We start from the raw sequence: 23,417 nt of genomic DNA on the forward strand, positions 1-23,417 counted from the left end.
CTTAATTTCTCTTTCTACTGCTTCATTATTGGTGTATAAAAATGCAGCAGATTTTTGTTGATTTTCTGATCTTGAGAATTCATTTATCACTTCTTGTAGTTTTTAGTGAATTTATTATTATTGTTTTTAAAGATTTATTTATTTATTTATTTATTTATTTATTTATTTATTTATTTATTTATTTATTTAATGAGAGAGAGAGAGAGGCGGAGACAGGAGACACAGGGGCAGGGAGAAGCAGGCTCCATGCCGGGAGCCCGACGCGGGACTCGATCCCGGTACTCCAGGATCGCGCCCTGGGCCAAAGGCAGGCACCAAACCGCTGAGCCACCCAGGGATCCCCCTTTGGTGAAATTATTTAGGTTTTTTTCATAGACTATCATATCCTCTGCGGAAGACTGATTCCCTTCTAGCCTCTTTGTATGCCTTTTATTTCTTTGTATTGTCTGATTCCTGAGGCTAGGACTTCCAGTACTATGTTGAGAAGAAGTGGTGAGAGTGGACTTCCTTGTCTATTTCCCACCATGGAGGAAAGCCTTTCAGTTTTTCCCCATTGAGGATGATGTTAGTTTGTGTGTGTGTGTGTTTCCAATGTACGACCTTTATTATGTATGTTCCCTCCGAACCCACTTTACTGAGAGTTTTTATTATAATGGGATGTTGTGTTTTTTTCTATATTATTGAGGTGATCATATGGTTCCTATTCTTTCTCTTATTGATGTGATATATCATGATGATTGATTCACAAATATTGAACCACTCTTTCAACCCAGGAATAAATCCCACTTAATTGTGATTTTTTTTTTTTGAGAGAGAGAGAGAGAGCACAAGCACAGCTGGAGGGGTAAAAGGAGACAGAGAAAGAGAATGTTAAGCAAGCATTATGCTGAGCACAGAGCCTGATATGAGGCTCAATCTCATGACCCTAAGATTATTACCTGAGCCAAAATCAAGAGTTGGTTTCTTAACTGACTAAGCTACCAGGTGCCCAATGGTGAATAATTTTTTATGTATTGCTGGATTCAGTTTGCTAGTATTTTGTTGAGGATTTTTGCATCTATGTTCATCAGACATTGGCCTGGAATTCTCTTTTTATATGGTGTCTTTCTCTGGTTTTGGTATCAGGGTAATACCGGCCTCGTAGAATGAATTTGGAAATTTTCCTTCCTTTTTTATTTTTTGGAATAGTTTGAGAAAAATAGGTATTAACTCATCTTTACATATTTGATAGAATTCACCTGTGAAGCCATCTGGTCCTGGACTTTTGTTTGTTGGGACTTTTTTGATTACTGATTCAATTTCTTTGCTGATGATCAGTTTGTTCAAATTTTCTACTGCCTCCTACTTCTGTAGGTCATATGTTTCTAGGAATTTATTCATTTTTCCTAGTTTGTCCAATTTGTTGGCATATAATTTTTCATAATATTCTCTTATAATCGTTTATGTTTCTGCAGTACTGGTGGCTATTTCTCCTCTATCCTTTGTAATTTTGTTTATTTGGGCCCTTCGTCTAAGTCTGGCTAGAGGTTTATCAATTTTATTTATTTATTTTTTTTCCCCAAAGAACCAGCTCCTGGTTTTATTGATCTACTCTATTGTTTTGTTTTGTTTCTATATCATTTATTTCTGCTTTAAATTTGTTATTTTCTCATGCAGAGAAAGCATTTGACAAAATACAGCATCCATTCCTGATCAAAACTCTTCAGAGTGTAGGGATAGAGGGAACTTTCCTCGACATCTTAAAAGCCATCTACGAAAAGCCCACAGCAAATATCATTCTCAATGGGGAAGCACTGGGAGCCTTTCCCCTAAGATCAGGAACAAGACAGGGATGTCCACTCTCACCACTGCTATTCAACATAGTATTGGAAGTCCTAGCCTCAGCAATCAGACAACAAAAAGACATTAAAGGCATTCAAATTGGCAAAGAAGAAGTCAAACTCTCCCTCTTCGCCGATGACATGATACTGTACATAGAAAACCCAAAAGCCTCCACCCCAAGATTGCTAGAACTCATACAGCAATTTGGTAGCGTGGCAGGATACAAAATCAATGCCCAGAAATCAATGGCATTTCTATACACTAACAATGAGACTGAAGAAAGAGAAATTAAGGAGTCAATTCCATTTATAATTGCACCCAAAAGCATAAGATACCTAGGAATAAACCTAACCAAAGAGGTAAAGGATCTATCTATACCCTAAAAACTATAGAACACTTCTGAAAGAAATTGAGGAAGACACAAAGAGATGGAAAAATATTCCATGCTCATGGATTGGCAGAATTAATATTGTGAAAATGTCAATGTTACCCAGGGCAATCTACACGTTTAATGCAATACCTATCAAAATACCATGGCCTTTCTTCAGAGAGTTAGGACAAATTATTTTAAGATTTGTGTGGAATCAGAAAAGACCCCGAATAGCCAGGGGAATTTTAAAAAAGAAAACCATATCTGGGGGCATCACAATGCCAGATTTCAGGTTGTACTACAAAGCTTGGTCATCAAGACAGTGTGGTACTGGCACAAAAACAGACACATAGATCAATGGAACAGAATAGAGAACCCAGAAGTGGACCCTGAACTTTATGGTCAACTAATATTCGATAAAGGAGGAAAGACGATCCACTGGAAGAAAGACAGTCTCTTCAATAAATGGTGCTGGGAAAATTGGACATCCACATGCAGAAGAATGAAACTAGACCACTCTCTTACACCATACACAAAGATAAATTCAAAATGGATGAAAGATCTAAATGTGAAACAAGATTCCATCAAAATCCTAGAGGAGAACACAGGCAACACCCTTTTTGAACTTGGCCACAGTAACTTCTTGCAAGATACATCCACGAAGGCAAAAGAAACAAAAGCAAAAATGAACTATTGGGACTTCATCAAGATAAGAAGCTTTTGCACAGCAAAGGATACAGTCAACAGAACTAAAAGACAACCTACAGAATGGGAGAAGATATTTGCAAATAACATATCAGATAAAGGGCTAGTTTCCAAAATCTATAAAGAACTTATTAAACTCAACAGCAAAGAAACAAACAATCCAATCATGAAATGGGCAAAGGGCATGAAGAGAAATCTCACAGAGGAAGACATAGACATGGCCAACATGCACATGAGAAAATGCTCTGCATCACTTGCCATCAGGGAAATACAAATCAAAACCACAATGAGATACCACCTCACACCAGTGAGAATGGAGAAAATTAACAAGGCAGGAAACAACAAATGTTGGAGAGGATGCGGAGAAAAGGGAACCCTCTTACACTGTTGGTGGGAATGTGAACTGGTGCAGCCACTCTGGAAAACTGTGTGGAGGTTCCTCAAAGAGTTAAAAATAGACCTGCCCTATGACCCAGCAATTGCACTGTTGTGGATTTACCCCAAAGATTCAGATGCAATGAAACGCCGGGACACCTGCACCCCGATGTTTCTAGCAGCCATGTCCACAATAGCCAAACTGTGGAAGGAGCCTCGGTGTCCATCGAAAGATGAATGGATAAAGAAGATGTGGTTTATGTATACAATGGAATATTACTCAGCCATTAGAAACGACAAATACCCACCATTTGCTTCAACGTGGATGGAACTGGAGGGTATTATGCTGAGTGAAGTAAGTCAATCGGAGAAAGACAAACAGTGTATGTTCTCATTCATTTGGGGAATATGAATAATAGTGAAAGGGAATATAAGGGAAGGGAGAAGAAATGTGTGGGAAATATCAGAAAGGGAGACAGAACATAAAGACTTCTAACTCTGGGAAACGAACTAGGGGTGGTGGAGGGGGAGGAGGGCGGGGGTGGGGGTGAATGGGTGACGGGCACTGAGGGGGACACTTGACGGTGTGAGCACTGGGTGTTATTCTGTATGTTGGTAAATTGAACACCAATAAAAATTAATTTATTTAAAAAAATAAAAAATAAATTTGTTATTTTCTTCTGCTAATCTTAGGTTTTGTTTGTTGTTATTTTTCTACCTCCTTTGAATGTAAGGTTAGGTTGTGTAACAAGATTTTTCTTGTTTCTTGAGGTAGAAATTTTGCTATAAATTTTCCTGCTTGAACCTCTTTTCCTGTGTCCTAAAGATTTTGAACCATTGCATTTTCATTTTCATTTGTCTCCATGTACTTTTTAATCTCTTCCTTTATTTTCTCGTTGACCTATTCATTGTTTAGTAGGATGTTCTTTAACCTCCATCTATTTGTGGTCTTTCCAGATTCTTTTCTTGTGGTTGACTTCTAGTTTCATAGTGTTGTGGTCGGAAAAGATGTATGGTATGACTTCAATATTTTTAAAATTTTTGAAGCTTGTTTTGTGGCTTTAAATGTGATCTATTCTGGAGAATGTTCCATATGCACCTGAAAAGAATGTGTATTATGCTGTTTTAGAATGGCATGTTCTGAATATATCTATTAAATTCATTTGGCCCAATGTGCCCTTCAAAGCCATTATTTCCTTATTGATTTTCTGTTTAGATGATCAGTCTATTGATGTAAATGGAGTGTGGAAATCCTTTACTAATAGTGTATTATTGGCTTTCTTCCTTTATATTTGTTAGTAACTGTTTTATGTATTTAGATGTGTCCAGGTTCATGCATAAACATTTACAATTATTGTATCTTTTTGTTAGATTGTTCTCTTTATTATTATATAGTGCTCTTCTTTGTCTCTTGTTAGAGTCTTTGTATTAAAGTCTATTTATCCAATGTGTGTGTTGCTGCCCGGGCTTTTTTCTGACATCCATTTGCATGATAGATGTTTCTCCCTCGCTTTCAATCTGCAGGTGTTTCTAGGTCTAAAATGAGTCTCTTGTAGGCAGCATATAGATGAGACTTGTTTTTTGATCCATTTGGTCACCCTGTGTCGGTGTTTGGAGTGTTTAGTCCATGTACATTCAAAATAATTATTGATAGATATGTATTTATTGCCATTTTATTACTTGTGGTTTTTCTGGAGATTTTCTCTGATCTTGTTTTTTTCTCTTTCATCCTTTCCTGATTTTCTTTAGTGACATATTTGTATTTCTTTCTCTCTGTTCTTTGTATATTTATTGGTGGTTTTTGGTTTGTGGTTACCATTACGTTATATGTAATATCTTCTGTATATAGCAATCTACATTAAGTTGATGGTCATTTAAGTTTTAGCCCATTCTTTATTGTTATTCCCCCCACATTTCAGGTATATGGTGTCATATTTTACATCCTTTTATTTTGTGAGTTCCTTGATTGATTCTTTATAGAAATATTACTTTTTACTGCTTTTGTGTTTCCTACCTTAACATTATCATTTTGGTCTTTGTTTTCCACTCAAAGAGACCCCTTTAATGTTTCTCGCAGTGCTAGTTTAGTGGTCATGGATTCCTTTAGTTTTCTTTTGCCTGGAGAATTCTTTATCTCTCCTTCTATTCTGAATAGTAGTCTTGCTGGATTCAGCATTTAGAATATATTTGTCATTCCTTTCTGACTTGGAAAGTTTCTGTTGAAAAATCCGCTGATACCCTTATGGAGTATGTTTTCTATGTAATTGTCTGCTTTTGTATTGCTGCTTTTATAATTTTTTCTTTATCACTATTTTTTTGGCCATTGTAATTTTAATATGTGTCTTGCTATAAATCTGCTTTTGTTGATTTTGTTAGGTTTCTCTGTGCCTTCTGGATCTGGATATCTGTTTCCTTCCCCAGATAAGGAAAATTTTCAGATAATATTTCTTCAAATAGATCTTCTGCCCCGTATTCTCTCTTCTTCTTTTTCGGGGACTCCTATAATATGAATATTATGTTGGGTGGAATCACTAAGCTCCCTAAATCTATTCTCATTTTGCAAAATTCTTTTTTCTCTCTTTTATTCAGCTTTATTACTTTTCTTTTTTTTTAATTTTTATTTATTTATGATAGGCACACAGTGAGAGAGAGAGAGGCAGAGACACAGGCAGAGGGAGAAGCAGGCTCCATGCACTGGGAGCCTGTCGTGGCCGATCCCGGATCTCCAGGATCGCGCCCTGGGCCAAAGGCAGGCGCTAAACCGCTGCGCCACCCAGGGATCCCGCTTTATTACTTTTCATTACTCTGTCTTCTAGGTCATTTCATTCCTCTGCTTTTTCTAGCCTGCTATTCATTCCATCAAGCATGTTTCTGGTTTTGTTTATTGAGCACTCATCTCTGCTATGTTATTCCTTATCTCTGTGTTAATGGTCTCACTGATGTCCTCCTCTCTTTCTCAAGTCCAGTGAGTATCTCTATGATCATTGTTTTAAATTCTCTATCAGGCATGTTACTTATATCTGTTTCAGTTAGATCTCTGGCTGTGGCCTTGTCTTGTTCTTTCATTTGGGACAAATTTATGTTTTCTCATTTTTTCTAAGTCTCTGTGCCTGCTTCTGTGTATTAGGAAAGTTAGCTACATCTCCTATTCTTAAGGGAAATAGCCTTATGAAAAAGGTGTCCTGTAGTGCCTTGCAGTATAGTGTGCCCTATTCCTTGGGACCTGGTGCTTCAGGGAATGTCTCTAATGTGTGCTGTATGTGCTCTGTTGTTGTTTCCTGGCCATATTATCCTTTAGGCTAGTCATCTACAGAGGGTCTCTTTGCCTGTCGTGAGCAATAGTTCATCCCTGGCCTGAATGTGGTGCATTTTAACTAGATGTGCTTGGTCCGATTGTGAAATGAGACCTGTGACCACTACCACCAGAACCAAGTATCTGCAAAACTGCCATGATGGGAGATGCAGTGCAAGTAGGAGTTTGTGTTGGTTTTCTAGGGGAGGGGCTTACTGTACTGGGACAGAGGCAAGTGTGACTGGGAAGGGTAGTTCCATCAGAGCATGGGGGATAGGGCTTGGTGTAAGCAAATTAGGCAGGAGTGTTGGCACTGCACTGGTTCCATAGGTGGGTCTGTGTTTAACCTAAGGGGTGGGGAAGGGAGAAACCACCTGCCAGTTTCTTTGTTCCTAGTGGCATCTCCCCATGAATGCTGCCTTTGGGGCACACTCTAATATGAGCAACTAGCCTGCCCACTGTATGCCTCAGGTTCTCTTCAGATCACTGTTTCCACACTGTATGTCTGCAGGGTGTTTGCTGTGCCTTTTCTTCAAGAGCAGCCCCAGTGTCCTCTGAGCTCACCCAGATCCAAGCACACTGATCTTTAAAATTCAAAGCTTTAGGGGCACCTGGGGGGCTCAGTCAGTTAAGTGTCTGACTTTTCATCTCAGCTCAGGTCTTGATCTCAGGGTCATGAGTTCAAGTCCCATGTTGGAGCCCATGCTGGGCATGGAGACTACTTAAAAAAAGTACTAATAAAAAATCAAGCTCAGTGCTCTAAGCCCCGTGGACTGGTTGCAAGAACTCACAAAATTCTGGCCCCTCTCACTTTCCAAGCCAATCACTTTGGGGAATTGGTTTCCTTGTGCTCTCTCCTATGTACTAGTCTGTCTCTTGCCCTTCTCTACGACCATGGCTCCCTCCTCACCACAGTAGCCATGATCTGTTTCTCTTCCAAATATGTCTCCTCACTTCCTACTTTCTTTGATGTGGTCTCTTCTCTATCTTAAATTGTGGAGTTTGTTGTGCCAGTTTTCAGATTGATTTCTGACGTATTTAGGATGATTTGATAGTTATATCATTGTATTTCTGGATGAGGCAAGCCTAGGGTTCCCCTACTCTGCACCAACTTCCCCACCATCTAGAAGAGTTTTAAATCTCTGGGGTTTTCCCCCGCAATGTCATAATGAATTCAATTAATATATATTGGCTCAAAGTACTAACTAATCAGAAACAAATAATAGAAGAGACTCTAGTATTTCTTAGCTGAACTTGCAAGGGTATATATAATACTTGTGTTAAAATTGAGGGACATAAAAATCTGCATTACAGTATTTCAAATAAATATATTTGTGAATTATAAAACACGGTTTGCTTTCCATATCCACTTTTGAACAGTTGTTTCCAAAAGGAGGTGGATGAACATTGCATTATCAGGCGCTTTATTCAGCTGAAGGATAATAGAATTTTAATATCTGCCAAGGTGACAAACTTTCTGGGTTTGTTTGGGAAGGTATCAAAAGTTGAATAACTGAGCAGTTTTATTATGCGAGTGTAGGTCTGATGGAGGATATTATTTACTCTTTATTCTAGTGTGGAGGAGACTTAAAACTCTACTTTATAGAGCTTTAGTAAAGATAGAGGGGTGTCTTTTCTCATGGACTTCATTTTTGGGGAAATTAGATACTACATTTCAACTTCCTTGATCCTGTTTAAAAGTAAATCCATTAATTACTACCATTTCCCCTTCATCAGCAATTCAAGTTTGAAGGAGATGGTTATATGCTATAGTTTCTACTAATTGTAGAGGCAAATATCAACTACAGCATATCAGGGATGGGTCTCTTGACATTTCTCCTTCCAGATTTTTCAATCTTAAGGCAGAAAATAGATTCTATTTCTTCATGTCCTTTCACAACACCAAGCACAGTGCTCAGCATACAGGGGCTGCCTTACACACATATTTGTTAATTAAAGATTTAACTTCCTAGTTTATTAGTCTTGGAAGGCATAAGAAAAACTATAGAGAAATGATGACTATGCAAATTAGCCAGTAGGTGATAGGAATTTTCACACTCAATTTTAACTCCTCTTGCCTCCTATGTTGAGGATTTTTATTCTAAATATATGTACAATATCAACACACATATACACATACATTATCAGAGAAGCTTTTAAATTTGAAGATGATTTCCCCTCATCACTTAGCATATTTCTTTTCACTGTCAACTGGTGTGTGCTAAGGGAATGCAAATTAACTGTATTATTAATTTAAGTAAGACATAATTAGTAAGGTAAATCTTCTGCCAACCACATAACACATTCCAAAGCCAAATATAAATGAGCTATGATTAGCCTGCTGTTCCCCTTTATTAGTGCAGATTAATGGTGTATTTGCTGTGGGTGTAGAAATGCACATCATTGTGTGTTTTCTAGGAGTCTTAAGACTGCTTGTGAACTGCAAAGGGAACTTCATATCTCACTATTTTGTGGTGACATCTCAGTATATAATCAATGCAACAAATCAGGTTTGATTGGACAAGTGTTAATTGATTAAAAAGGATGAGTAGTATTTGAAGGTGGAACAGTTTATGAGCTAAGTAACTAAATTTCTTTATCAGTCAATAGCAAACATGTGCTCTCTTCATGGAAGTATTTTAGTGTTGCTTCTCCTGCCATGGATCCAAACTGTGTGTAGCATTGTTGCCAAAGAGCATTTTTAGAAACATATTCTTGACTAGAGGGAACACAGGGAGTAGCAATCCATTAATGAAGCAGATTCACATCGATTAATTACATTCTACTTCCTCTGTTCAGGCCTGTAGCACAGCTTCAGGAGGGGGAAAATGATGTAAGGAGGAGAAAAGTCCTCAAATTTTCAAGTCTGATTTATGAGACTGCTTCTGAATCTGAAAATCTAGGTTTTTTGTTTTTTTTTTTCCCCCTAATTTCAATTATTTGTTCCTCTGCTTCCCTGACTGGGCTGTTCTAATACTTGTTTCTTGGCTCGTTGCCTATATCATTCCCTTCCTGGCTTGTTCTCATTATAGCACTTCTGTCTGATAGGAGTGAAGACCCTTGAAAGTGGAATCTAGATGATATAGAGCAAAACCTATTGCTGGCAATGGGCATTTAAGAGACAACATAGGCTATTAACTTGCGCTGTTGTTTTCTGGTAGCCACTGCAGGGCACTGCATGTGTGCCATTATTCACAATCAGGGTCACAGTTCTAGTCCCTGCTGGGATTTTTTTTTTCTTTTAATCAAGAACAAGGAAGTAACATGTTTATAGAAAGTCCTGTACAGTGGACTAACATTTAGGATTTCTTGATGAACTTAGTTCTTCCTAATTGTGCCCTATGGCTATAAGGCAAAGTGCTCTAGGCCAGTACTCGTGTACAAGATATAATATGAGGTATTAGCTATAATGCTATTGCTTCCATTCATAGAGAACTAGAATTTAGAAAGATGGGGCATTGGGTAGGGTGGTGGGAGGGAATACTAACTGTAAAACAAACAAACAAGCTATAAAATCAGCAGTAGAAAAGGAGAAAATTTAAGCCTAAATCGGGAATAGTAGAGAGTTCACTTTAACTGAAGAATAAACTAAATGTGAAAAAAGTGAGTGGGGAATAATTTTAAAAAGTATATTTTAGCTAAATCATGGAGGCCCTTTTCAAAGAGTTTGGAATGTATTTTATATGTATTGTGGCCATTATGAAGGTTTTTGAGGAAGGGAAATGACAAAATCCAGGATGTGTTCTAATGAAACCATTTTTTCTCAAGAAAAGGGATGGGATATTAGGATACTCTATTCAAGAGGTAAAGAAGAATATTCCAGTTAAGAGTGATTGTAGAGTGGAAAGAAGAAATTAACATCAGAGACTTATGGGTGGTAGTGACAAGATTACATAAGCCATTGGGTATGGGGGAAAAGATGAGGGAAGAATTCAAGATGATTATGAAATTTTTACTTTGGGTGACTAGAAGTATCACGATTTCATTATCACATATAGAGAAACAGGTGAAGGAACAAGGTTAGCAGGAAAGATGGTCAGTTTCATTTAAACAAGTTCAATCTTAAATATTAATGGGATATATCTATAGATATCTCCCAAGAAATTAAACATGAGGAATTGGAACATATAATAAAAGGTGAAGCTAAAAACACAAATTTATGTTTCATTCATGGGAATAGATGTTATCACCCAAAGAGAGAATGAAAAGATAGAAAAGGAAACACTTGAGGACAAAACACTGAAAACATTTAGCTGGAGGTACCAAAACAGGGAGGGACAGGAGCAGTTAGAGATGAAAGATTGAGGGATCCAGACACTGAAGGAGCCAGTTTCAAGATAAGACATTGACAATTGCAGGTTGCCTGGGTGGCTCAGTTGGTTAAGCGTCTGCCTTTGGCTCAGGTCATGATCCTGGAGTCCTGGGATCCAGCCCTGAAACAGGCTCCTTGCCTAGCGGGGACACTGATTCTCCCCCTCCCTCTGCCTGCCACTCTCCCTGCTTATTCTCTGGCTTTCTCTCTCTGTTTGTCAAATAAATAAATAAAATATTTAAAGAGAAAAAAGATGCAAATGATTGTAACAAATGAGTGGCTGTAATATCAGGGAATAGCATGTGTCCTGAGTAGTATTTGAGGATCCTGGGAATGAAGAGGTACTGTCACCATCTTTGGTGACTAGTTCGGTACCTTTGACACAGAAGAATCTTGACTTAGAAGAAAGGTACACTGGACGGGTTTCATTCATTTTCTCATTCAAGAAATATTTGCTGATCATCTATTATGTATTAGATACTGATCTAAGGTCTGCAAAATCAGCAGTGAACAAATCAGGTCCAGTCCTTTCTCTTACGGAACTCATGTCTAGTGGAAGAAGAAAACAGTAGATGAGTGTGAGATGTTGAAGTAGTCTCAGTAAAGTCTGATAGCTCAAGATTTAAAAGAGCTTTGAGGAGTTGGAGAAGAAAGAAAATATATTCAGGAAGTGACAATGAGGGAATAGAACCCACTCATCTATAGGTCAATAGCAGAGGAGTTTAGAGGAGAAAATAGCCACCCTTGAGAGTTTTGTAGGAGAATCCATTAAGAGGAAATTAGTTATCAGAGCAAGAAGTTGAAGGGAATTTTCAGAAAATTTTGCTAATGATTTCCAGAGGATATGATACAAGGCTTTTGAGAGATTAAGGAGGGGTTTGTTTGGATCAGATTAGAAAGTCTGTGTAATCTGAGTATTGAATTTCTTGTGGTGGCTAAAGTAAATAGGGACAAAGGGCTTTATGGGATTAATCCTGATGGCTTTTCAGGCAATCTGAGTGATTAGGATTTAGGCCATCGAGTGGGGAGTGAAGGGGATTGACAGTGAGCAGATACCCAGCACCAATCTCCTATTTACAAAGTCATTGACCACAGTTTAGGATTTTAATTAAAAGAAAAAATAACAGGAGTGTATCCTCTTCAGATGTAGCTCTAATCATGTACAGATGGGCTGCATGGGTTCCCTCACACTCCACCAAGAATGACATAGAGCCTGGTGAAAATTTGGTTAGCTACACATTGGGATATGAAGATAGGACTAAAAGGAAAAATAGAAGTAGTGTGATGGTAGGAAGAAGCTTTTAGAATGCCTACAAAAAGGATTAAAAATGTAAATGCCTTTAGCAAAATCAAAAACACAAGAAACAAGTGTTGGAGAGGATGTTGAGAAATAGGAATGCTTGTGCACTATTGGTGGGAGTACAAACTAGCACAATCATGATGGAAAACAGTATGGAGTTTCCTTAAAAAGTTAAAAATGGAACCATTTTCTATGATCCAGCCATTGCATTACTGGGCATGTACCCAAAGAGTACAAAAACACTAATACAAAGGGATACCCCCTAATGTTTATAGCAGCATTATTTACAGTAGACAAATCAAATCTGGAAGCAGCCCAGATCTCCATTAATAGATGAATGGATAAAGAGGTGGTACACACACACACACACACACACACACACACACTGCAATATTATTAAGCCATAAAAAAAGAATGAAATCTTTCTATTTGCAACGACACAGATGGAGCTAGAGAGTATAATGCTAAGCAAAATAAGGCAGTCAGAGGAAGACAAATACCATATGATTTCACTCATATGTGGAATTTAAGAAACAAAAAATAAATGAGCAAAGGAAAAAAAGAGAGAGAGAGAGAGACAAATCAAGAAACAGACTATTTCTTAACTATAAAGAACAAGTTGATGGTTACCATACAGAAGGTGGGTAGAGAGATGGGCAAAATAGGTAATAGGGATTAAAGAGTGCACTTATCATGATGAATGCTGAGTGATGCATAGAATTGTTGAATCACTGTATTTTACACACACAACTAATATAGCACTATATGTTAACTATACTGGAATTAAAATAAAAAAAAACTGTAAAACATTATGCTTTTATAGGCTAAGCTGGTAAGAATACCTCTTCATGAAAACATGAGGTGTAAAGCAATAGAGAATAGTGAGTGGAGTCTGTGGTTCTTTAGGTAAATAACGAATACATATTAATTTCCTAAACAAACATTTTGGTAGACTACATCAGGCTATCAGTGTGCTGCTCCTTGCCCAGAAGTCCAATATTATTATACATCATGTAAAAATTAAGTAATACTTGAAGAGCAATTTATTATTGATTCAAATACACACAGAGAACACTCTTGTCAGCAAAATGAAGGGAATAGCAAAAAGATTTTCTTGAAGACAGTAAACTCAGCCTCAAAGCATGTTGGGAATGGGTCCTTGCCTTATGATAAGGGAACCTAATACAGCTGCCCAATCTGGCTATTATAAGAAGTTGAGACATTGTGTTCAAAGGGAAAACTAGTATTTGTCCTAGTGGTACAGTCTGGCAGTAGGGCAATACATGGAAAGATTCTAGGTAGAAAATGGGGAAGAGATGAAACAGTTTTATGAGACATATCTGTTAGTACCAAGACCTCCAAGCAATGATCTGGAATATAGAGAACAGATTCTCTCACTCTGTCTCTGGGACCTGAGAGCAGGCAAGAGCCAGATAAAATGTAACAACCATGACAGAGAGACTGGGTCAAATGCAGCCCCCAATTCTAAAAAGAAACCGAGTTAGGAGGAGAGTCCCTAGGCAGGTTATAGAGTAGGGATCAAGACAGAAAGGCCTGTTACCCGGACTAACATACTGCCAAGTTCCAGCAGGACCTATCTCCAGGGCTCCATGGAAACTAAGGGTTCATTGCTGGTGCTGTAAATCTCAGATGCAGTTGAAACATAACTTAATTCCAAGTCCTGCTGATACTTTAGCTAGGCCTGTTGGGATGCTTGCTGAACCTGTGAGGATTGACTGGGAGCCTGCAATGGTCCTGGGCATGCAGGTAGAGTACACCAGTAAAACAACCTTAGCAGGACTGTAGGGAGGGCAGAAAGCTGGAAAGGGGTTGATTTTGGACAAGACAGGGGCTGAGAAGGAGAATGAAGGCAGTGGGGGCCTGGTAAGCTCAGGCAAACATTTCGTTGGTTTAAAAAACAAGCTGCTCATAAAGCATTTTTATTTTTATTTTTTAACGGAAAGGAAAAACATCAGAGGCTTACTGTGTGTTAACTTGACAAACTAACTTGCCCACATGAAGTCTGCTTCTCTTCTAATTTCTTTCTATGTCAGGGGACTATTGATATTGCAAAGATACAATGAAGTGTTCACGTGGGGCTCAGAAACGTGTAACTCTGGAGAGAGATACACAAATACTGTATTTGAGAGTAGAGAGAGCTGCTAAGACTTCTCCCTGTAGGTTTGAGCAAAGGAAATAAAACCAAATTTCTTTAGCTGATGAACATTTTCAGACAGGAGACTTCTCTTGACAGACTTTTTTTTCCCTTGAAGAGTCACCTATTATTGCTTTAAGAACAAGATCTCAGTGTCTTTGGCTGTGGGATTCATGGAATTTAAGCAACAACAAAAAGTAAAAATGGCAACATCTTCCTAATGGTCATAAATATTCAAAATGTTTGCAAAAAATCAAATGAGAAAATGTATGTCTCTGAAAACAAGTGCCATGTATCTCATACGCCCTGCAAAAAAAAAAAAAAAGAAAGAAAAGAAAGAAAGAAAGAAAAAGAAGAAAAAGAAAAAAAAAAGGAAAAGAAAACAAATAGCTGATTTTATATCCAAATAATTATAAAGTAATTATAAAGCTGTTCAATCAGCTCCTTTCCATGCCCTCCTCTCCCTTTCCTTTATTCTTTCTTGCTAGACAGGAACAGAACAAAGAGGAAGTCCATGAAAATCAGAGGCAGTGGCTAAAAACTTAGAATGTTAGAGCTGAAAAGACTTCAGAAATCACCTATTCTCACACCATGATTGGTTGGACAGAAGGGACATTGACCTTGACAGGATCACACAGCTCTCAAACCTGACGAGGGACATGGATGCCAAGTGTGAACAGGGACGTGGATGCCAAGTCTGCATCTGTTCAACAGCTACATTTTCCCCTCAGAACAGATATGACCCTTATTATTCTGCTGAGACTTGAAATTCCTTTCAAGCTCACAGTTTGTGACTAGGAATAAAGGGTTAAAGTGAAGACACTTCTAAAGAAGTGCCCTCAGGAGTTTACCATTTGCCATCAGAGCTTTTAGAACCACAAGGTTGGGTGGAGGATCTCTAAAGGGCGAACACAAGTACAGAGTGCGCTTGAAAATGTTAAAGATGTGTACATGTTTAGGAGAGAGTGTTGAGAAACCTAACTTTTTCTTGTAATGAAAAAAATTATATTTGGCTAGAGGGCCTGAGGATCCTAGTAGGTGTCACATTTCTTTTAACTTGGATGTCATACGTACAGCTAAGGCAAATGTTGTCTCTCTACTTAATGGCCTAAAAAGCCAGCACCAATTCCCTACTTGCAAAGACATTGGCCACAGTTTAGGATTTTAAATAAAAGGAAACAAAATTGCTGATAAATACAACTTGATTAGATTATAGTGTCCTGAAGTACTATAATATGTGTCTACTCTCACTATTTTCCAAAGTCACTCTTGACATTCTCTCTCACGATGGCATGACAGCATGACAATGTCAAGAATACTGTCTTTGGAGTTAAGTAACCCTATTGCACCATATATTGTCTTGGTGTTTTTTCTTCATCTGTGAAGTGGTCGAGTCATCATGAGGATTAATGGTAATGCCAGAAAAAATGGCTTACAGTGTGTGACCTCCCTAGGGATTAAATAAATAGTAGCATTTCTTTTGTTGCTATCATTGTTAACAATGGGATGAAGAGGCCCTCTTGCTGTTTCCACCTTCTTGTTTTCAGTCTCACCATCATACCCCAGCAGAGACACATCTAGTTCCTCTTTGAACTTGACCAGTTATCATACTTTTTTTCAGCAGAACTTTCAATAAGGAATCAGAGTTTTTTGTTAAAAAAGTGGTTTACAAGCATTTAAAAGCATTTGTGCCTATCAATAAAATATTGTTAAAGATATTTCCCTAATATATGTTTTTAATTTACAAATTATATAATATATATATATATTTTACACTAATAAGTCATGCAGAAGGAAAAATTAATAATAAGAAAATATAAAGAAGTTCAATATGTTCTTCTATATCCTCATGGGTCATCTTGCACAACCTCTGGAATACACATCTTAAAAACCATTGCTCTAGAGATTATTACATTTGTAATCAGATTGCCTCACCCATAAACCAAGTCACCTTCCAGAAAATGCATTTCACTCATTGGGATTTCTTTCCACCAGTAAAGCCAATAGTCTGACTCTGTCAGCAGACCAGATGCCTAAAATATTCCAGGTGTCATGCTGGCCCCATAACCCAGTGGTTCTTTATCCTAACTGTACATTTGGCTAAACTGGGGAGCAGTTAAAAAACTCTATGGGACTCAGACAAATTAGATGAAAATCCCCATGGGTCTGGCTGCAGGCTAACAAGGGACTTTTCATTTCCTGAATTTAGAACCCTGTTAGGTGTTGCCCTGGGGTAAGCAAGCCATTTATCACAAGTCCTGGTGAACCCCCATGCTGGAAAGCTGAGGTCTCAGAGATGCCTGGAGAAGATCTTCTATGCTTATCTTCATTCAATTTTATTTAGTCACATGAGGGAGAGGAGGGCCATGTCTTGATGAAGGCAGCCTGAAGTACAATTTTGCCGAGGATTCCAGCCCAGCCTATACAGCATTAGACCTGCCATCTTGCTACAGGCAAAAAGGTAGCATGTCCCTGTTCTTCCAAAGCTGAAGTACTTCACTCTCCAACTATTTATAAAGCAGGCTGTGGGAACCAACAAGTACAGTGGATGACTGGCAAGAGGAAGGGAGGAAGGGAGACATAAGCAATAACCATCTTTACCCTTACTTCCAGAACAGTCTCTCAACTTACCTCCAAGAAATTCTAATAGCAAGGAGCTCATTTCTCCCTCTTACTCTCTCTCTCTTTTTTAAAATTGAAGGTAAGCTGAGAAGAGATGTCTTTCTAATATGTTTACTAACATGATGACACATCCTAAATCAGAGTAAATGTATGTTAGCAACTACTTAGCCACTAGGAAACTTTATTCCTTCTCCCTCCACCCTCCGCTTTCACCTGTTCTTTTGGCCCCCATTATGAAATGGCTTTCTACATGCCTGCATTCACATTCCTATCTGGGATTGAGCTGAAATGCAGGCATCTAAAGATTTCTATCCAATTACGCTAGTCTCATCTGCTACCATGAGGTCAAAGAATATGTCTCCCTTTTCCCACAGCAAAACCACCGCCTCTTACCTCAATGAGCCCCTGAGAAGCACACATTTGTAAAGGAAAAAGAGTCCAAATATGTACATCTGACCTGTTCACATTAGTTTCTTGCCCATAAGTTATATTTGAGCATTATTAGTCTCTGCTGCTGTGGATATTCTCCAAGATAATCTAGCTGCTGGTCACCCTGGTCTCTTTGCAATATTTCTGAACACAGACATTCTCCTGAAGTGGTGCTATGGATGTCCCATGTGCTGAAGCTGCTACACAGTGGCTTGAACATTGGATCAAAAAATGCTTACTGCAATCTGATTTTGATGCTAAAATTATTTGCTAATTTATTTAAATAAGTTTTGCTCCTAAAGAGTAAGACAAGACAAGTTATCAGATGACAACTTAAGGACAGAAAGCTGTATGACCTATTTAAGGTAACGTACTTGGCCATAATGGAACTAGAAAGAACATTCAGCATGAGCAAAGGATCATACTAAGCACAACAGATAAAGGGACCAGTGAACGGGTGGATATACACTTACCATAAGTCAGACGCTCCATATATATATATCGATTTGCAAAGGCACCATGTTATGGAAGTAACTATTAAAGAGAAATAGATTTTGCACTCAAAGACCTTAGAATCTGATCAAAAAGACCCATAAGAAAACAGTGAAAATGCAATTAATTTTAAATATTTAATAAAAGTAAAACCTTTTGAGAGTACAGGATATCTAAATTGGCTTGAGGGACCAAAGTGCAAGTTTAGGCAATAAAGGTAAGAACACAGAATGTTTGGAAAACATCGAGTGATTTCATAAGCTAAAGCATTAAATGTAAGAGCAAGACTGGTAGCATAGATCATGAAGACTGTATGTAGTGTGTATAAAGAAATGTAAATTATGTAATTTCACTGATATATATGTTACCTGAGAGAGAACAATTTAAATAATATTTTAAATGATTTTCCCTATTGATTTAACAAGTAGTTATTGATCACTCACGATATGACAAGCCCTTTTTTATTTAGGCTTTTAGGGTACCTAAGGGTGAACAAAACAAATGAAAATCTCTGCCCTCACGAAGATTATACTCTCTTTATTATGAACAATAAATTACCACATATACAAAGAAATGTATTATTATACAGGATATATATATATATATATATATATATATATGGAGATACACTGTATTTGTTGGGCAAGGCACATTCTATGTTAATTTTGAGTAAAATGTGATTTTTGTTTTTCTTTTTAAACTTAACTCTGGGGACTCCTGGGTGGCTCAGTGGTTGAAAGTCTTCCTTCAGCTCAGGGCATGATCCCAGTTTGGGGATCGAGTCCATATTGACTCCCTGCGAGGAGCCTGCTTCTCCTTCTGTCTGTGTCTCTGCTTCTCTTGGTGAACTCACGAATAAATAAATAAATAAATAAATAAATAAATAAATAAATAAATAAATCTTTAAAAAAATCCACAAAACTTAACTCTGAGTAAGAGTTGACTCCACTATATTCAATGAGCAGTGGGGAACTATTGAAAATTTTGAGCATGAAAGTGGAATGATATTTGCATTTTAGGAAAGACAACACAAGCAGTGATGTTGTGGAATAGAGGATTCCTGAGACAAACATCAGGGAGACCCGTTAGGCTGATATGCATTTAAAATAAGTAAGTACATAAAATAGACCAATAAAGCAATTGTGACATTTAGGTAGTATTGATTTATGGGTAAAGAGTTTAGAATTATTCCCATGATTCTGCCTTAGGTAATATATATTACATACACACACATACATACATATATATATATACACACACACACACATATTCATATACATATGTTATACAGGTTAATATAGGCAAAATCACTTTTATATCACTTCTTTTAACAAACATTTATGGAAACTATAAAGTGCTGTGCCAGCATGAGCTATTACCACTTGTTGGCTTTGCTTTTATTCATAATTTGAAAAGATTTTTTTGGACTATTTGTAATATATGATCATGTCACTTGAGTCATTTAACAAACATTTATGGAAACTATAAAATGTGCCAATGTGAGCTGTTACCACTTTGTTGGCTTTTGCGTTTATTCATAACTTGAAAATACTTTTTGGTACAATTCATAATATATGACCATACCATAAAGCTGATTACTAGTTTCACTGTTAAAAAAAATCACACTCTGGCTGTCTTTTCATTCATTATTCACACTGCAACTGGGTTCATAAGGGCAGAGGTAGAAGCCATGGCTGAGTAACCAGAGAGTCTAGAGCTGCTGTCAGCAAATTGACTCGTCAGCATTCTTTTAAGGAAATCACCTGCTGGCTTATTAAAGTTAATTGCTTGCTGATACCAAGTTCCTTAGCCAGAGCTATCAAAGTCGCTGTGAGAGAGGTGATTCAGGCTGTGCTGGGAGCTGGGGAAAGCTGGATGACTACCATCTCATGTGGCATCTTAGCTTCAGGGAGACTGCATCTCTCTTCCCCATTCCTTCTTTCTTTGTCCTTGCTCTTCCACTAATCCTTACTCTTGTCTTCTATCACATGTGTGCTGATCTAGATAATGTATTAATTTTGCTCTTCCAACATTTGGCAGGCATTTATTGAGCATTTATTAAGTGGCTGGTGATTTCTAGCCTCAAGGAATACATTATAATGAATAACACAGCCTCAGTGCATAAGGCATTCACAGTCTAGAATAGGAGACAGACTTTTAAAAACTGTTATTTCAGTATTATGTCATAAATTCTAAACAGTGTTTGTACAATATGCTATGGGAAGGTAAAGAGAGAAGATATATAGTACGTATATATGTTTGCATTGTCTTGGTGATTATCTAACTTTGGGGATTGGGATAAAACAAGATGGAAATATTCTGTTGTACCAGTCCAGGTTCTCTAGAAGGAATTTGCTCATGCAATCTCGGGAGTAGCAAGTCTGAAATCTATAGAGCAGACTGATGATAATTTCAGGCAAGAGATCCTGTTGCAGTCTTGACTCTGAATTTTGTAGGACAGGCTGGCAGGATGGAATCAGGCAGGATTATTATGTTCCTTCATCTCCAAGAAACCTGTTTTTTGCTCATAAGGCCTCCAAATGATGAGATGAGGCCAACTCACATTATAGAGAGTAATCTTTTTTACTTAAAGTCAGTTGATTGCTAATGTTAATAACACCTATGAAAAAATACCTTCATAGCAACATCTAGATGTTTGTTTGACCAAACAGCTTGTTGGAATAGCCCAGGCAAGTTGATAAATGATGTTAGCCATCACACTGACTATGTGTGAAAACATTCCCCTGCAAATTTCTATTTTTCTTTTCACATTCCCTTTATATCTATGGCCACAGAGATATCAAAGTAATATAATGATGATGCTCAGTGAATTTTTACTCAAACATAAAGAATCAAATGGTATCTGTACCAAGGAACTCAATCACAGCAGTATGCTGATTTATTAATCATGAACATATTTTATTGAATATATTAAACCTAAAACATTAAAGATAAATCTCTTAAAATATATCCAGGTCTTTCTTATCAATGATCATTTAGAAGAGAACTAAGCTAAAAATGAGACTTCTTCTGATACAACAATCTTTTGGGATGAGGGTGGTATGAGAGGATGGTCAATAGAAGATAAGGCTTTTTTTTGGCTTTTATGGCATGAATTTGGGTGAAGCATTGCAAAATGTATAAAAATTTTAACTCCCTAATTATTTGGGTTATTTCTTTAGGATAACACCTTAAAACTCAATCCTACTTGTCCAGTTCTGGCTAAGTCTTGCTTAGACCAAGGAAATAATATGACCCTCAGACTCAAGGAAAGTCTCTGTCCTGAACCCCAGAGAGGGTCCTGCAAATAACAAGCAAACCAACATAAATGACTCTGTCACTTAGTATCTGGACTCCAGAACTGGCTCAGTGCAATCTATAACCCTAAACATTCACTCTCATGATCAACATATGATTCAGGCTCCAGGAAAATGTTCTGCACATCAATTCCTACATCATAGAAGCAAGAAACAATAGAGCTCAAGTACCATGAAAGTTTCAATTTTAGCTGCTTTTGGCATCAGTTGAAGACAAACATTGTGCTTTGAAGTATGGAAGGACAAGAAGGGGAATTGGAACACTGTAAGAGAGACAATAAATAAACTTTTCAAATTCTTCCTTTTGTGATAAATGTACTAAATCCTCATATAGCCAAGAATCATTTTCCTGAGTAGAACTGAATATTGATTTTCTTGCTTCTGTCCATGTTTCATTGGTGGACTTGAAAGTACATACAAGTTATCATGGTATTTTCACATGGTGACTATGGTATATATTGCATTATTAACCGATTCATAGTACTTCAAAAATTGTATATATATATACATATATATGATTAGAGAATATACATATATATGTATATATATATATATATGATTAGAGAAAACATGCATGAAGTATTCTTTCAATTCTTTGTATTGACAAATAGATGGTAAGCAATGTTAAATGAGACTTAAAATTAAGTGAGAAAATATCAGCTTCAATAAAATATTCTGAAATTAAAATTTGATATTTATTATATATATGTTACTTTTTACTTTAACAACTTTGAATATTAAAAAAGAATTTTGAAACGAAAATAATTTTATTTTTGTTTTTATATTAACTTTGATAACTTAATTTTAATCTTCTGCCACTTAAATAAAAATTTCATTTTAAGTTCTTTGATCACTGTCATCACTAATAATACAGAAATTAATTAAAAACCTCAATTATAGCAACATAATTTTGATAAAGGCAAGATATATAAATTTCATGGGATGCATATGTGAGTTTATGAATTGTTTGTTTTATTTTATTACTCATAGAGACATTGCCTGCTCATTAACAGGATACCCAGATATACACATTGAATACTAAATTTAGTGTCTTTGATATTCTGCCAGCTTTTAGTCACCTAAAAATTCATTGCTTTTGATTTGTCATTAAATTAAATTTTTAAAGGTAGCACAATGATGAAATGTATTTTATTGAAGTTCCTGGTTTTATTTATAATTGCTAAATATTTAGAAACATTATATGTTGGCCTCCATTTGTACTCTTGTCTCGGATTATGTGAATATAGAGGTGCGTTCACTGCTAAACCATTGAGCCAAACATCTAGGAGAAGTTGTCAGTATCTGTAAGGAGTCACAACTATTCCAAGAGGTGGATGGCAATCTATAACCTTTGAACCAGGGTTAGGAGCATGGGAGGTAGAATAAGCAGTGCCATTTCTATCTCTACCTTTACTTCCTTGCACTCAGTAAACACACTTCAATTCTTCCTTGAGAACTGGATGTCTAAAAATGTTAATTCAGGGAAATTATGTAGGTGGGCCTGCGATACTTGGAATTGGCTGCAAGTAAATTATTGAAATTAGCCCTTAGACATCATTCTACAAGAGGGGACATTTGAGCTGGATCTGGAAAGATGAATAGAACTCCTCCAGGTGGATAAATTGTGTGTGGGAAGAGATACACGAGGAAAAGGCATAAAAAGCAGAGTGTGTTTAGAATATTTCAGAATGTTCATATGACTAAAACACTGGGTGGGAGGGAGGGAATGGAGAGAGAAAGACTGAAAAAAAAAAAAAACAAAAACAAAACAAAACAGAACAGAACAGAAAGGGCATTATACATTTTCCTGAGCCTGGACTTTATCCTTTATATGGTAGAGAATCATTATAGGAGTTTCAAGCAGGCAAATGACATGATTGGTTCTGCCTTTTAAAAATATCATTTAGAACCTTCATTTCCAAATTTTAGCATGCATGATAATCACTTGGAGGGCTTGTTGGAACACAGATGGCTGGGCCCCACCCCCAGAATTTCTGACTCAGTAGGACTGGAGTGGAACCCAAGGAATTTGCATTTCCAACAAATTCCTGAGTGATGCTATGCTGCTGATATGGGAACCATACTCTAAAAACTACTGCTCCACAGAAGGAGGATGAATGGTGAATAGTTCAGGGAGATGAAACTACCGAGTTGACAAGATAGGCGATTACTACAATAGATCAGTAAACAGGAATGAGAATTTTATTATAGGATCTAAATTAAAGAG

At 37.1% G+C, this 23,417-nt stretch overlaps 1 protein-coding gene across 4 annotated transcripts in view; it reads left to right on the forward strand.

Moving 5' to 3' along the window:
* Positions 1-23,417, forward strand: part of CTNNA3 (catenin alpha 3) — a 1,663,516-nt gene that overhangs the window by 909,631 nt on the left and 730,468 nt on the right. The gene's annotated exons all lie outside the window — the stretch shown is intronic.

This window comes from Nyctereutes procyonoides, unplaced genomic scaffold, assembly GCF_905146905.1.
Source record: "Nyctereutes procyonoides isolate TBG_1078 unplaced genomic scaffold, NYPRO_anot_genome, whole genome shotgun sequence".
Taxonomy (NCBI): domain Eukaryota; kingdom Metazoa; phylum Chordata; class Mammalia; order Carnivora; family Canidae; genus Nyctereutes; species Nyctereutes procyonoides.